Here is a 14,167-nt window from a genome sequence, read left to right as displayed (position 1 = left end):
GCGGGGAGGTGTCTTTCAGAGCTAAGAACCCATGGGCAGGTGAGTTCGCTCCTCTGTGAAGCCCTGCGGCTGACCTGGTTGCCTCCTCCCCACAGTCTCGACCCCAATTACAAGCCAGCCAGTGGCTGAGGTGAGGTTTGATCCCTTATCTCTGCATCTCCAAAGCCATAAGACAAAAGTTACCCTTCTGTCCATAGGCATAATCGGTGCTTGAGGCAGAAAAAGTCAAACTCCACAGAATTTTAAAACCAGCTGGAGTCTAAAGGTTACAATGTTCTGGTTACCCCCCTCCTGATGTGCAGAAATACTCAGATGTAATAGTAGGTGAGAGGCCATTTGTGGTGCATTCAGTGGTGACCACCACAAAGATGTATGTACTTTCTAACCTGGGACCTGTGAGTGGGACCTCATTTGGGAAAAGGGTCTTTGCCTGTGTGATTGAGGCTCTTGAGATGAGATCATCCTGGATTACACTCTTGTTGCGATCGAGCTGATTCCACTGCATGGTGGTGACCCCGTGTGTTACAGACTGGAACTGCTCTATAGGGTTTTCTTGGCTGTGATCTTTATGGAGGCATATTGCCAGGCCTGTCTTCCGCAGTACCACTGGGTGAGTTCAAACTGCCAACCTTTAGGTTAGTAGTTGAGCACAAACCTCTTGCGCCATCTAGAGACCTTGGTGGGCCCTAAATCCAATAACAAGTGTCCTTGTAAGACTAGAGGAGAGACAAAGGCACACATAGGAAGGCATCATATGATGACAGGCAGCCTGGAGTGATGTGGCCACAAGCGCAGGACACCTGGATCCACTAGGAGCTGGAAGAGACAAGGAAGGATTCTCTGCTAGAGCCTCTGGAGGGAGCACAGCCCTGCGGACACCTTGATTTTGGACCAGCTGGAGATAGATGTGTGCTGTGGCCTGATTCCTGGGGACCTGACTGCCCATGGCTGGGGGCTGGTTTGAAGGGGCTGCGGAGCTAGCTTCGTGGGGGATCTTGAACTTGAAGCCTCTCAGGTGGGCAGACAGTTAGGGCAACAAGCCAGAGTCCACAATGACAGACTGGGAGGGTGCCGTGAAGCTTTGCCCCAGGCCTCGCAGAAGCTGGAGGAGGGTCCCGGGGAGGGTGGGGCAGCCACGAGGTGAGCCAGCAGGCCTGCGGAGCCCCCAACCACCCTTCTAGACTGAACAGGCCACGCTGCTGAAGTCCACCTCCAGGCCTGACATCCAAGATCACTTGTAGCAGACACCCACAGGGAAGGGGATTCTGGGAAGCCTGGCCCGCACTGCCTGACACCACGCCCCCCGCCTCCATCCCTCCCACCCACCCCCAGAGATACAGGGTGGGACCTGTTCTTACTTGAGACCTGAGCACCTTACTTTTCATTCTGGTCATACTGTTGAGTAATGACTGCTGTCTCCTTGTTCTTTCTTCATTTTGTTCATCTTTGCTGAGGTTTTCTTACATTTATTGCTCTTTTTTTGTTTTTAATTAGATGTTTCCATTTTTTCAAATTGGGTCATTTGCTTTTTTCTTTCGTGTATAATGATTTCTTTTTTTAAATCGGGATAACGCATTCGTATACTGTAAATTAAGGACTCTGCGTGGCACAATGCTTAACTACTAGCCAACAGGTTAGCAGTTTGAACTCACCCAGCATGCCTCGGAAGACAGGCCTGGTGCTCTGCTTTTGAAAGGTCACAGCCTTGAAAACCTTATAGAGCTGTTCTCCTCTGCACACGTGGGGTCGCCGTGAGTCAGAACCAACTTTACGGCAACTAAACAACAACAATAAACTCTTACTATGTAAATTTTTTTTCCAAATTTATCTTTCCATTTTGTTTACAGAAGGCTTTGCTATGCAAAACACTTTATTTTTATGGTTTTTAATCCCCAGTCTTTAAATTAGAAAATTCTTTTTTACACTTAGTTTTTTTTTCCCCACAGTTCATAAAATTTCAGGCTGTTTTGTTTGTAATTTCAGCTTTTGCTTTTGAACGTTTTATCCATTTAGGACTTATTTTGGGATGCAGAGAGAGGCGGGGACTTTCTCCACCTCAGAGGCTTAATCAATTGTCCAGATGCCATTTGCTAATTTGAAACGCCCCCTGCCCCTTGAATAAAGCCCAGGGTATATCGACATCTGTTTCTGAATCCATCTCTCGGATCCACCTCCAACTTTGCTGACCATGACCTTGCTGTTTTAATCAGCGTACCTTTGGAGTCCCTGGATGGTGCAAATGGTGAAGGGTCTCAGCTGCTAACCAAAGTGTTGGCGGTTTGAGTCCACCTAGAGGTACCTTGGAAGAAAGGCCTGGAGATCTGAAAAATCAGCTATTGAAAACCCTATGGAGTGCAGTTCTACTCTGACACACATAGAGTGACCATGAGTGGGAGTTGACTCAACCACGAATGGGTTTTTTTGGTGTGTGTCTTGATATCTTGTCAGGCATGTGCTTCCTCCTTGAATTTGCTTTTCTTCCCTTCATATATTTTCACATGCTCGTTCCTCTTGAAATCCTAGAATCTCTGGGGATGGGGCCTGTCCTAGTCTCTTAGGGCAGCCATAATAAGATACCACTAACTAGGTGGCTTTCAATAACAGGAATTTATTGTCTCACAGTTCTGGAGTCTCGGAGCCTGAATTCAGAGCATCCACAGGGCCATGCTCTGTCTGCTCAAGGCCTCAAAGGGCTGCTGGCAACATAGAGGTGAAATAGAAATAAAGGCTTTCCCTACCTGCACACCCCACAGGGAAAGGAAAGTTAACGTCTCTCAGACCTTGCTTTTGGGAAACAAAAAAACCCATTGCCATTGAGTCGATTCCGACTCATAGTGACCCTATAGGGTAGAACTGCCCCATAGGGTTTCCAAGGAGCAGCCTGGTGGATTCAAACTGCTGACCTTTTGGTTAGCAGCCAGGCTCTTAACCACTGCACCACCAGGGAAAAGGAGGGGGGGAAATTCTCATCTGGTAACTTGTAACCTCATATGAGTTGGCAACTCTAGTCACATTATCTGCGTGTTCAAAAGGCCTCGAGTCAATAACATGGCTTAAAGTGGCCCAGGATGATAGTGACCGACTCTGTCCTCAAAGAATGCCCCTGATCGCATCCCAGGAAATAGGAGTCAGCATCAAACATCCCGAGCTGTAGCTATAGACAGCAGCAGAGACTTCCAATGCCAGCATCAGAAACGAATTGATGTGTTTAACCCCGAAATGTGAACAAAGGGAGAGAGAGTCACTTTTGAATAAGAACCGAATAGAGCTAAAAGACATTAAAAAGATAGTCATCAAGGTTGAAAACTCACTGGACAGGTGCACAGGTCCCTCAGTGGCACAAGTGGTTTGCTTGACTGCTAATCTAAAGGTTAGCAGTTCAAACCCACGCAGCAGCACCACGAAAGAAAGACCTGGTGGCGAAAGAAAGCCAGCCATGAAGACCCTATGGAGCAGCTCTACTCTGTAACACATGGGGTCGCCATGAGTCAGAATCAATTAGATGGCTACACATTTTGGTGTTTTGGGATGGGTGTAATGGTGGATTTGAGATAGCTGGAGAGAGAACTGGCAAACTGGAAGGAGGAGCTGAATAAATATCCCAGAGCACAGCACAGATAGACAAGAACAAGGAGAAAAGAGAGGTTATGAGGCAGAGGAGGAGTTAAAAAAAAATAAACAGCCATTGAGTCTACCCAACTCATAGCGCCTCCACGTGTGTCAGAGTAGAACTGCGCTCCATAGGGTTTTCAATGGCTGATTTTTCAGAAACAGGTCTCCCGTCCTCTATTCTGAGGTGCCTGTAGGTGGACTTGAACCTCCAACCTTTTGGTTAGCAGCCAAATGCATTAACTGTTTGTGCCACCCAGAGGCAAAGTCTGAGGGATGATGGCTGAGAATTTTCTGAAACTCATGAAAGAAAACGATTTGCAGATTCCGAACGCCAAACGCATCCCAAGCAAGCTACATGAAGACACAACTCAGTGAAAGTGCAGTGAACCTAAATCAGTGAGAAAAATGAAATGGACCAAGGGTCACCTTCTCAGTCCCACAACCCAGAAACCAGAACACAGTGGAGTAGCATCTTTCAAGATGCTGAGATAAAATCACTAGCAACCCAGAATTGCTCAACCAACAAAAATATCTTTGGAGATTGAGTGTGAAATAAAGACAGTGGCCAGGGATTTTCCACCTGCAGAACCCTCATCAAAGGACATTGAGCGGAAATATTTTTCAGGTGGAAAGAAAGTAGGTGGTGGAAGGGCTCAGATGCAGGAAGAAACAATGAGGAAAATGGTGGGAAACGTGGGTGAATCTAAAATGTTGCCTTTATTCACAATATTATCATGTCCAGTTGTGTAGGATTAAAAACAAGTTAAATTTAGACAACAGTAGGAAACAAGGAAGAGCTGAGTGAAGTCCTAAAATCCTTGCATTGTTTGGGGGAGGGTAACATTAACTTGAGTAAGCAGAGGAGGAATATTAAATTTTTTAGGGTAAGCACTAGGAGAAAAATAGTCTATACCTTCCAAACTAGTCAGGGGAGAGGGGATTAGAATGAAAAAGAAATAATCCAAAGGAAGATTCATAGAGAAAGTGGTACAGATAGAAAGTCCAAATAAGATAACAGAGATACATAAAAATGTCCAGTAATTACAATAAATATAAATGGACAAAAAACTCCAGTTAAAAGACAAAAGTTTTTTTTTTTTTTTTAAATGCAAGCTTATGCTGTTTACAAGACACATTTAATAAGCATAAAGATGCTGAAATTTTGAAAGCAGAAGATGGAAAAAGAAATCTGGCAAATACAAAAAAAAATTATTTAAAGCTGATGTAGCCACATTAATAATAGATAATGTTATTTTTTAGGATGTTAATAAAAATAAAAAGTATCCAATCAGAGGTTTTAATTCACCCAGAAGATATACCTGTTCCAAACTTGTAAGCAGCTAGTAACAGAGCCTTAAAATATATAAAGTTAAGAACCACTGGAGGGAGTCACAAGTTTATCTTTTTTTAAAAAAAAAAAGTGTTAATTTCCCAACATTGATCCATCCTTACGTTCCTAGAAAGAACCCCACTTTTTCAGGCTTTCCTTTTATTTTAATAAGCTATTGGGTTCTGGCTTTTGACCTCAGTATTTGGTGGATATTACCCTGTCCTTCAGGCTTGTGATGTTGCTGCATTCCTCATCACCCTCACACAAGAGCCCAGTCTAACAGAACTTCCAACATCTAAAACATCGTAGGTCTCGAGATAGGGGAGGAGGACATGGTGAGTTATGCACCAGCTCTTAAAGTCTTCCAGCTGGAAGTGATACCACATTCATTCTCCTTTCATTGGCCAAAACAAGTTACATGACCCTGCCTAACTTCCTGAGTGGTGAAGTATACTCCTCTCTTGTAGGAAGAGAATCAGAAATATTGGTGAAAAATCACTAAAAATAATTGCCCCCAAAAGAGTTAGTTTTTTCTTGGGCAATGGTCAACAAAACTTTTTTTTTTTTTTAAATCTTTTTCTATAAAGAACAAGATAGTAATTATTTTCAGCTCTGTGGCCCATACAGTCTGTTGCAACTGCTCAACTCTGCCCTTGCCATGTAAAAGCAAACATAGACAATACATAACGAATGGGCATGGCTATGTGTCAATAGAATTTTATTTACAAAAACAAGTGGTGAGTCCCTAATAGAATGGGAGAAAAATGCAGAACAAAACTCAAATTCCTAAAAAAAAGAGCAGACCTACTGGACCAAGAGACTACAGGAACCCCTGGAGACTATCATCCTAAGAAAACCTTTGAACTTGAATTTGAAGCTATTTCTGTTGGTCACCTTTTAGCCAATTAATAGATTGGCTTATCAAATAACAAATATCACGTGTGAGTAATGGGCTTCCTTAAACAATTAACTATATGAGATCAAACAGCCAACATTAACCCAAAAGCAAAGATGAGAAGGCAAAGAGAGGAAGACAAGCTAGATCAATGGAAAAAGAACACACACAATGGAAATAATGAGAATGCTGACACATTGTAGAAACTGTAACCAATGGCACAGAACAATTTGTATAAAAATTGTTAAATGGGAACCTAATTTGCTGTGTAAACTTTCACTTAAAACACAATAAAATATTATTTAAAAAAAAACAAGTGGTAGTATGTAATAAATCATATAGGAGCTACAGATGCAGATACTTCTTAGACATAACCAATCACTTTATGGGATTAGTATTCTTGGTTTGAAGACTTAGGATCATGGTCTTGCGGGTCAGTCAGTCAATTGGCATAACATAGTTTATAAAGTTCATGTTCTACATCCTAGTTTGGTAAGTACTGTCTGGGGTCTTAAAAGCTAGCAAGTGCCCCTCTTAGATACAACTATTGGTCTCTCTCTTCGTGTGAAGAAAAAGAGAATGAAGAAAATCCAAGAATTAGAGAAGGAACTGGAATATAGAAGTAATTGTCTCCATGACAGCCTCCTCTACCTTGAGACCAAAAGACTAAATGGTGCCTGGCTACCACAGATCAGGGTCCCAGTAGATGAATTCTGATAGAAAGGGAGAAAAATATGGAACAGAACTTCAAATTCTTAAAGAATCCAGACTTACTGGACCCATTGAGACTGGAGGAATCTCCAAGACTATTGCCTGAGATACCCTTTAAACCTTGAACAGAAATTATCCCCTGAAATCACCTTTTAACTAAATAGCACATTGCTCAAAAAGTAAAGAATGCTGCCCTTGAGAACTGCATTCTTTTAAAAATTGTCCATATGAGCAATAAGACAAGAAAAAAGGTATCCAAATTGGAAAAGAAGAAGTAAAATTATCTCTATTCAGGGATGATATGATGTAGTGCCAGAAAATGAGCCCCTCAGGTTGGATGGTAGTCAACAGACGACTGGGGAAGGACTGCCTCCTCAAAGTGGAGTCAACCTTAATGATGTGGATGGAGTCAAGCTTTCGGGGCCTTCATTTGCGGATGTGGCATGACTCAAAATGAGAAGAAACAGCTGCAAACATCCGTTAATAATCATAACAAAGTATGAATCTAGGAAAATTGGAAATCATCAAAAATGAAATGGAACACATAACCATCAATATCTTAGGCATTAGTGAGCTGAAATGGACTGGTATTGGCCATTTTGAATTGAAAAATCATATGGTCTATTATGCCAGGAATGATAACTTGAAGAGAAATGGCGTTGCATTCATCTTCAAAAAGAACATTTCAAGATCCATCCTGAAGTACAACGTTGTCAGTGATAGGATGATATCCATAAGCCTACAAGGAAGATCAGTTAATACCACTATAATTCAAATTTACCCACCAAACAGAGGCCAAAGATGAAGAAACTGAACATTTTTACCAACTTCTGCAGTCTGAAATTGATCGAACATTCAGGATGCACTGATAATTACTGGTGATTGGAATGCGAAAGTTGGAAACAAAGAAGAAGGATTGGTAGTTGGAAAATGTGGCCTTGGTGATAGGAAGGATGCCAGAGATTGCATGATAGAATTTTGCAAGACCAACGACTTCTTCATTGCAAATACATTTTTTCACCAACACAAATGGTGACTCTACACAGAGACCTTGCCAGATGGAATACACAAGAATCAAATCGACTACATCTGTGGAAAGAGATGATGGAAAAGCTCAATACCATCAGTCAGAACAAGGCCAGGGGCTGACTGTGGAACAGACCATCAACTGCCCATATGCAAGTTCAAGCTGAAGCGGAAGAAAATTAGAACAAGTCCATGAGAGCCAAAGTATGACCTTGAATATATCCCACCTGAATTTAGAGACCATCTCAAGAATACATTTGACATGTTGAACACTAAGGCGATATGCAGATGACACAACCTTGCTTACTGAAAATGAAAAGGACTTGAAGCACTTACTGATGAAGATCCAAGACTACAGCCTCCAGTATGGACTCAATCTCAACATAAAGAAAATAAAAATCCTCACAACTAGACCAATAAGCAACATCATAATAAACGGAGAAAAGATTGAAGTTGTCAAGGATTTCATTTTACTTGGATCCACAATCAACCCCCATGGAAGCAGCAGTCAAGAAATTAAACAATGCATTGCATTGGGCAATTCTGCTGCAAGAGACCTCTCTAAAGTGTTAAAAAACAAAGATGTCACCTTGAAGACTAAGTTGTGCCTGACTGAAGCCATGGTGTTTTCAATCGCCTCATATGCACGCGAAAGCTAGGCAATGAATAAGGAAGACTGAAGAAGAATTGATGTCTTTGAATTATGGTGTTGGTGAAGAATATTGAATATACCATGGACTGCCAAAAGAACAAACAAATCTGTCTTGGAAGAAATACAGCCAGAATGCTCCTTAGAAGCAAGGATGGCGAGACTTGTCTCACATACTTTGGACATGTTATCAGGAGGGATCATTCCCTGGAGAAGGACATCATGCTTGATAAAGTAGAGGGTCAGCAAAAAAGAGGAAGACCGTCAATGAAATGAATTGACACAACAATGGGCTCAAGCATAACGACCGTGAGGATGGCGCGGAACTGGGCAGTGTTTAGTTCTGTTATGCATAGGGTCGCAATGAGTTGGAATCGACTCGACAGCACCTAACAACAACAACAATGATCCTATATACACAAAATCCCAAAGAGGCCGCAAGAAAAATTCTAGAGCTAATAGAGGAATTTAGCAAAGTTGCAGGGCGTAAGATCAAAAAACAAAAATCAGTTGTGTTTCTATACACCAGCAGTGAGAAATCTGAAAGGGAAATTAGATACACAATTCTACTTACAATAGCATCTAAGAGAATAAAATGCCTAGGAATAAATCTAACCAGGGATGTGAAGGACTTATACAATCAAAACTACAAAACACTACTGAAAGAGATTAAAGAAGACTTAAAATAAGTGGAAAGATGTTCCATGTTCATGGATTGGAAGACTTAATATTGATAAGATGTCAATACTACTCAAAGCGATCTATAGATTCAACTCAATTCCAATCAAAATTCCAAAATTCTTCTTTTCAGAAATAGAAGATCCAATCGTCAACTTTATATGGAATGGCAAGAGGTCCCGAATAGCTAAAGCAACGTTGAAACAGAGGAGCAAAGTAGGAGGACTCACACTTCCTCATTTTAAAACATACTATATACAGCTACAGTAATCAAAACAGCCTGATATAACAATAGACAAAAAGACCAGTGGGATAGAATCAACAGTCTAGAAATAAACCCACACATCTATGGTCAACTGATTTTTGACAAGGGTGCTAAGTAAGTCCTTCGATGGGGAAAGAAGAATCTCTTCAATAGATGGTGCTCGGAAAATTGGATTTCCACATGCAGAAAAATGAAACAGGATCCATGCCTCATACCATACACAAAAACAAATTCAAAATGGATTAAGGACCTAAGTGTGCAAACTAAAACCATAAAATTCTTAGAAGAAAAAGCAGGGACAACGCTGTCAGGCCCAGCTTTTAACAATGGATTATCTAATATAAGAACAAAAGCACAAACAGCAAAAAGACAAATAAATGGGACCTCATAGAAATTAAAACTTTTGTTTGTCAAAAGACTTTACCAAAAAAGTGAAAAGATAAGCTACTGACTTGCAGAATATCTTCAGAAACCACGTATCCGACAGGAATCTAATAACCAAAATATATATAAAACTTTGACAACTTAACAACAAAAAGACAAATAACCCAGTCATAAAATGGGCAAAGGACTTGAATAGACATTTCACCAAAGAGGATATTCAAATGGCCACCAAACACATGAAAAGATGCTCAGCATCATTAGCCATCAGACAGATGCAAATCAAAACCACAGTGAGATACTATTTCACTCCTACTGGATGACTAAAAGGAACCATGGTGGCACAGTGGTTAAGCACTCAGCTGCTAACCTAAAGGTTGGCAGTTGGAACCCACCAGCTGCTCCACAGGAGAAAGGTGTGTAGGATGGCTAAGATTAGGAAGAAAAAAAAAAAAAAACACTGAAAATAACAAATGTTGGCGAGGATGAAGGGAAAGTGGAACCCTTACCCATTGCTAGTAGGAATGTAAAATGATGCAGCCATTGTGGAAAACAGTGTGGTGGTTCCTTAAAACACTAAAAATAGACCTACAGTATGACCCAGCACCTCCACTTCTAGGTACATACTCAAAAGACTTGAAAACAGAGACTCAGACCTGCACACCAATGTTCATTACAGCACTATTCACAACAGCCAAAAGGTGGAAACAGCCTAAATGTCCATCAACAGATGAGTGGATAAACAGAACATGGTACATACGTACAATGAAATAGTACTCAGCTGGTAGAAGAAATGAAGTCCTGATACATGCTATAATATGGATGGAGCTGGAAGACATTATCCTGAGTGAAATAAGTCAGAAAAGGTCAAATACTGTATGACCTCGCTATATAAAAAGATAAGAAAATGCAAATATATAGCGAGCAAAGTTTATTAGTAGTTACTAGGGGTGGGAGGGAAGGGAAAAGTAGGGGTTAATGGTGATGGAAATATTGCATTAATTAAGGGTAGGGTTGCACAGCTGATTATTATAATTGCTGTCAATAAGTTGTACACCTGTAAGAAGTTGAATTGGCGAAAGTTGTGTGATAGACATATTTACAACAACAGCAACAACAAAAACAGTAGCTGCTGAAGCTGCTTATGTACAACCAAAAACCTAATAGGATTTGGTTTCTTTGTTCAGTGGTTTAGGGTCATAGTTACACTGAACAGCCCAGTTAATTGTCCTAACAACATGTTTAGGGCTTCTGTTCTACCTCCTAGTTTATTGCGTAGTGCCTGGAGTCTTAAAAGCTTGCAAGTGGCCATCCAAGGCACAACAATTGGTCTCTATTTGCCTGGAGCAATAGAGGAAGAAGGAATGTCAGGAATAGAAGGAGGATATGGAAAGATTCTATAGAAAAATCCTGATCAAAAGGGTGAAAATGCAGAACAGAATTTCAAATTATCATGGACTCTATAGACTTCCTGGAGCCATGAATGTTGGATGAATTCCTGAAACTGTTGCCCTGAGGTAACCTTTAAACCTTAAACCAAAAATATCTCCTGAAGTCTTCTTAAAACCAAACGATAGTTTAGCTTAACTAGTAAAAATGGTCTGCCTTGAGCATTAATCTCTTTTAAGAAGTATCTATATGGGATTAAATTGACAACAGCAACTTGAAAGATTAGATAGGAACCTTAGGGGGCAGTGAATTTATGTCAATTGGGGAGGAACAACTCAGAAAAGGAGGATGAGAATGGTTGCACAACTCGAAGAACGTAACCAATGTCACTAAATGTTATAAATATATAGAGACAGAGATTTATATCAAGGAAATGGCTCACGTGGTTGTAGAGGCTGGAACATCCCAAGTCTGTGGGTCAGGATAGAGGCTTCTCCTGATTCAGGTAGCTGCAGGGGCTGGCGAACCCCAGATCATGGATAATATCGTTTATTTTGTGTGCTAATCTGTTATTTCGCTAAAAGGTGACCGCAGGGCAAGCAAGACCACAGGTAAATTGTTAGCTCAAGTCCCAAGAACTGAAGATCAGACGAACAGGAGCCAGCTGCAGGATCTAGAGTCAGCAAAAGCCCAGGAGTCTTGCCAAAAAGTCTGCTTATACATTTGATGCAAGCCACACCCCCAAGGAAATTCTCTTTCAACTGATTGGCTACTCACAACAGACACCATCATGGAGGTGATCACATTATATCAAATCTCATCATGGAAGTGATCACATCATCATACGACTGCCAAACAACATCATAACTGCCAAACCACTGAGAATCATGGCCCAGCCAAGTTGACACATAACCTTAATGATTACAGCCATGATTCCCAATATTGTCTATGGTTGTCTTCCATTTTATATTTTGTGGATCCTGATCTGTACATGTTGATGAGGTAGGATTGGTGTAGGGTGTGTGTTGGCTCACAGCCTTGTAAGAGGGCATGACTCAAGTCCTACGTTTAGTAAAGTGACGCCCTTCCCTGGGGTGTGGCCTGCATCTAAGATATCTGTGTGTGTTCTGGTGAGGCTCTCTCTCTCTCTGCATCTGGATCCTGTGTCTGGTTCGTGATCGATTGACCTTCTGTTCTTGGGACTTGAGCCAGAGGCCTGCTATCTGACCTGCAGATTCTGGAATTCGCCGGCCTCCGTCACCTGACCCGATTCAACAGCTTCCTCAGTCTTGTGAGCCAGCAGCCTGTGGTCTGAACTGCTGGTTGGGGTTCGTCATCCCTGCAGCCACGTGGGTTGGGAGAAGCCTAAGCCTGACCCACAAATTTGGGACTTGCCAGCTTCCATGACCGCATGAGCCATTTCCTTTATACAGTGTGTGAGACATTGCAGCGAATTAGGGAACCCAAAGACGGGAGGGAGAGTACTGAAGGGAGAGGGAGTAGTTGATGGTAGAGGTGATGGAGTGGTACAGCAGTTTGGAAAAGTTGGACATTTGAAACATCTTTAACCTCTGCCTCGTAGGAACCAGCTTTGTGCTGATCCTTATAAAAGAAATTATTTGTTTAATGTAGAAACTGTTGAATTGGTGTATGTTTTGCTGTGTATATTCTCAACAACAAGAAAACAAATAATTTAAAAAATAAAAATTATTCATATGAGACCAAATGGACAATAGATACTGTAAAGCAGATATAAGAAGTTTGGGGAGCAGTGAGACTAATAGGAATGGAACAATTAGAACAGAAATAGTGAGAATATTGACACAAACTGAAGACTATAACCAATGTCACTGAACATTATGTGTAGAAATTATTGAATGGGAGCCTGTTTTACTGTGTATACTTTCACCAAAAATACAGTAAAATGTTACTAAAAAATAGGTGGTGAGCTGTATTTGGCCTGCCAGCCATAATTTGCTGACCCCTGGTCTAGGGCATCAACATGCTAGCAAGTTTGGGGCCTGAGAGACTGTGTGTTCCTGGGGAATGAAAGAGCCCTCATGTTTTCAGCATGAATTAGTTAGAGTACTTTCAGGTACAAGAAACAAACCCACCAAAGCATCAGCGAAGAAACTAGTCTACAGGGCTAATAGCCTACACAAGCCACAACCTCATCTACCCTGAGACCAGAAGAACTAGATGGTGCCCAGCTACCATTACCAACCATTCTGATCGGGCCACAATACATGGACCCAGAGAGAATGGGAGAAAACTGCAGAACAGAACTCAAATTTTAAAAAAATTCAGACTTACTGGCCCATTCGAGACTGGAGGACTCCCTGAGACTATTGCCCTGAGATACTCTTTAAACCTTGAACTGAAACTATCCCCTGAGGTCACCTTTTAGCGAAATAACAGATTAGCACACAAAATAAAAGATATTATCCACGAGTACAGGGCTCCATTAAAAAAAAAACATCTATATGACACCAAAAGGTCAATAATTACTGTAAAGCAAAGATGAAAAGACAAGGGGGAGGCGGGGCAGAGAAACTGGAAATGGAACAACCATAACGCAGTCAATGAGAATGTTGACACCCTGTGAAAAATGTAACTAATGTAATTGAACAACTTGTATAGAAGTTGTCAGATGGGAACCTAATTTGCTGTGTACACTTTCACTGAAAACACAATAAAATATTAAAAAAGAAAGAAAAGAATCCATTGTCTTTTGAGCAAATGAAGCAAAAGAGAGAATTTATTGGCTCCCTTAAGTCTAGGAGGGTCTGGCTTCAGGCACAGCTGGATCTAGAGCCACATATCACACCTCTCTCCATTTCTCTACCCTGTTTTTTTTCTGTGGGGGGCTCACTTCCATGCAGGCATCAGGCAGCTCTCAGAGGAAGGGGAGCTCATTTTCCCTATAGTTACTGACAAAAGTCTATGGGCTAGTTTTCATTGGCCTAACTGGGCCATGTGCCTTTCCCTGAACCAATGAATGGGCAGAGACTTTCTGATTGGTCACACATGAGTTAGGTGCCAAGCTTGGAGCCCTGAAAGTGGACAGGGATGGGAGATCATCTCCCACAACATGCATTTGGTAGCCATTGTGCCCAATGCACAGATGGAGAGACTAAGACTCTGGGAAGCCCAGGGTCAAGGGCTGGATTTGAACCAGGCCACTCTGGCCCCAGGCGCGACTCTGCCAGCAGCAGTGTGCTCCCTGGATCC

This window comes from Trichechus manatus, unplaced genomic scaffold, assembly GCF_000243295.1.
Source record: "Trichechus manatus latirostris isolate Lorelei unplaced genomic scaffold, TriManLat1.0 scaffold00122, whole genome shotgun sequence".
NCBI classification, from domain to species: Eukaryota; Metazoa; Chordata; class Mammalia; order Sirenia; family Trichechidae; genus Trichechus; species Trichechus manatus.
This window is presented reverse-complemented; position numbering follows the sequence as displayed.